Source organism: Taeniopygia guttata, chromosome 31, assembly GCF_048771995.1.
Source record: "Taeniopygia guttata chromosome 31, bTaeGut7.mat, whole genome shotgun sequence".
NCBI lineage: Eukaryota > Metazoa > Chordata > Aves > Passeriformes > Estrildidae > Taeniopygia > Taeniopygia guttata.
In genome coordinates this window covers 4,983,276-4,986,563 of record NC_133056.1, presented here as the reverse complement: position 1 = coordinate 4,986,563, position 3,288 = coordinate 4,983,276, and the positions used below count along the sequence as shown (strand labels likewise).

Here is a 3,288-nt window from a genome sequence, read left to right as displayed (position 1 = left end):
TCCCACAGTATGTCACACCAGTCTGGCACAGTTCCTGTGCAGGTGACATCCACTGTCACCAACCACAGGACCACTTTTCCTTTACCCACTGCCAGTGAGAGCGAGCATGGATCATTACATTTTTTCCCACATAAGATATGGAACAGAAATCCCTGTTATAAATCCTGCCAATTCTTTCTGAATTTGTACATACAAGCAAAGACACCTTGCACAGAATCTACCTTCTTGGAACCCTGGTGATCAGTGGCACAAAGTCTAGCGGTGGAGCCTGGAGGACAATGCTGAGCCCAGTCCTTTCTGACACCTTTGTTAGTAAACTGGGTGATGGGGCCAGGGTGTGCCCTCCCACAAACTGGGAGCAGTGGCTGAGCTGCCAGAGAGAAGTGCTGCCATCCAGAGGGACAGTTCAACAAGGGTGACAGTTCAATGGCAAGTGCTGAGCCGTGTCCTTGGGAAGGAACAGGCACAGGCACTGGTATCTGCTGGGGGCCACCCAGTTGAAAAACTGAAGTTTGGCAGGGTCCTGCTGGACACCAGGATGCCCACGGGCCAGCAATGCGCTCCTGCAGCAATGCAGAACAGCGTCCTGGGCTGCACTGGCAGCTGTGACACAGCTGGTGGAGGGAGGGGATCCTTTCCCTCTGCTCCACACCAGTGAGGCCAGCCCTGGAGTGCTGGGCCCAGAGCTGGGCTGCCCAGTACAGGAGACAGGGACAGACTGGACAGAGTCCAGCTCAGGGCCATGAAGATGAGGGAGGGACTGGAGCATCTCTGCCGTGAGGAGAGGCTGAGAGAGCTGGCACTGCCCAGCCTGGAGCAGAGCAGGCTCAGGGCATCTCATCCCTGGGGATAAACACCCGGGGGGAGGCTGCAGAGGGGACAGAGCCAGGGACAGCCCCAGGGGCCTCGGGCACCAGGTGACACACAGGAGGGGCCCTCCGAGCTCAGGAGACACTTCTGCACTGGGTGGGTGTCTGAGCACTGGTGCAGGTGCCCAGGGAGGTGGTGGATCTCCATCCCTGGAGAGACTCAAAAGCCACCTGGACGCGTCCTGGGCAGCCAGCTCTGGGTGGCCCTGATGGAGCAGGGGCTGGGCAAGGTGACCTGCAGAGGTGCCTCCAGCCTCCCCCAGCCCCAGATTCTGGGACTCTGGGAATAAACAGTTTCCTAAGGACAAATGAAAAAGCTCCATGCATGGCAGGTTTCTCCTGCTCTCACCAAAGTGGTTCATGTCACATGTCTCCTTTCTGCAGATTCCTCCCTGGAGTGAGGATGCCTCTCAAGGTCATGCCTTGAGGCTGAGAGAAATGTTTGCCCGTGGTCATTGGTTTGGATGAGTAGCATCAATCTTTAAGAATTGGTTTTGCTGGCTTGACTAGAATTGCTGCAATGTTGCTTCAAAATATAATGCACTATACTGGAAGTTATAGTTCCCTGTACTGAGTAATAAATAACCCAGAGAAAGATCTATTAGTTTAATCATGATCATAATAAACTCTTTATTTTTCTATAAATATATCTTACATCCTATGGAACAGAGTTTTGTAAAGGTTCAACTGCATCTATGCTATCCTTTAAAGATAAACTACTGACTAAATCTAAGCCTGCATCCAGCTGCAGCCTGCCTCCTCTGAGACATTCAGGAAGCAAGGAGGTCCTTTCTGCACCTCGTGTCTCCTGCCTGCTGCCTGCACAGCTCTCCAGGTGGTCCTGTCGGTCTTGGGCCAGCTGTGCCTGCAGAGGGACACCTGAAAGAGGCACAAGGCCCGGCTCAGACAAGCCCAGGCTGGCAGGAGCACCTGCAGCCCCACGGTACCCGCTCCCGGGGCAGACACAGCCTCCAGCTCCAGCCCTCACCCACACTGTGCCCTGGGGCAAGGGGAAAGGAACAGGCTCCCAGACAGAACAGAGCTCAGATGATCAACAAGTCCAGTTCAAGGCCGGTAAAGCCTTCCCACGTACATCCCTCAGCCACCACAGGTCAGTTAGAGAGAGTTCTGAGGGGATTTAGGAACCCAACTCTGATTTCCAAAGCACACTTTTGGGCCACTGACCCCTTTCTCCACAGGCTGTGCGTCAGCAGGAGGGCTGTTGCTCCCCATAGCTGCTGGAGGACTCTTCCATTTCAAAAGTTGACCGATTTTGATGGGCAGACTCGTGGACAGGAAACGTAATGTAGTCTGGGAGGAACACTCTCCTAAAAGTTCTGATTCTTCTCCTTTCAGGTTCCACCTGCACATTGGATGGGAGAGAGGGTCACAGAAACCTGTCAGCAAACATGCACAGGCTGCCCCTCTCTCTCTGCCCCTCGGCATGCTGCAGACCTTTGCTGCTTCCCCCCTTGATGCTGCTCTTGCCCAGCTCGCTCAGCCTGTCCCAGCTTCCTTTCCACCCTTCCCCGACCTCTTGCAGCTCCACTCCAGCGCTCCTTTGGGCAGGAGCTGCCAGACCTGCAGCCAGGATTTCAAGTCCGTGCTAAGCAGGATTTAGGCAGTGCCACGAGGACATGCTCTCCATCAGGGAGGAAGGCAAGAGCAAACACCCCCAGCATTTCCTTCCCTGGGGCTGGTCTGCCAGGAGTGCTGTTCCACCTCTCCTGTGTAGAGCTTCCATGGCCCCATCCCCGAGAGCCCCACTGCCCTCTCTTGGAGCAGCAATGGCCAGATCAGTCTGTCATTCTCTGCTGCCACTCAGGACGAGTTCTCCCCTTGCAGGCACACGTCCTGGTGTGGATCAGCACTCAGCTTTCCTCTCTTCTCTCCCCACTGGCTGCTCTCAGATGGCCAAGGCCAAACACCTTTCTATTAACAGCAGTCTTGGTCTTCTCACCTTCCCTTTCAGATATTTAGAAATATGAACATGGGTTTGGACACAAGGAATTCCCCAAACCATGCAATGGCCATAGAGAGAGTGTGGAGATTGAGAACTAAAGCTTCTAGGGAACAGAAGCCCAGCATGGAGGAAAATCAGCAGCTTCAGCATTAACTGCCTTTGGCATGACTACAACATCTCCTCCTTATTCAGAAGAATGCAGTTAGAAAAGTTTAACTGAAAAAGTCTGCTCCTTAGAACTATCACCACAAGGTCCAAACATAGCTAGGAATTGGCCCTCTGTGGCATCTGCCAATCTTACCAGCACATCCTTCCTTTCCTTCTCCAGGTTCTCCAATTTCCTCTTCAGAGATGCCACCTCCTGACGAAGAGTCACAGCCTCTTCCTGTCTTTCAGTGGCCTCTTTCTCCAGGGCATTTTCTCGAGAAATCTGCTTGAGTTGTGTCTTCCACCAAT

At 53.5% G+C, this 3,288-nt stretch overlaps 1 long non-coding RNA gene across 1 annotated transcript; it reads right to left on the bottom strand.

Annotated features, from left to right (window-relative positions):
• Nucleotides 1-1,468: 1,468 nt before the first annotated feature.
• On the bottom strand, nucleotides 1,469-2,232 carry LOC140681133 (uncharacterized). Its single transcript, XR_012052380.1, has 2 exons — nucleotides 2,055-2,232; nucleotides 1,469-1,748 (listed from the first exon to the last, which is right to left on the bottom strand). It is a non-coding gene; the product is annotated as an uncharacterized lncRNA (long non-coding RNA).
• Nucleotides 2,233-3,288: the final 1,056 nt, after the last annotated feature.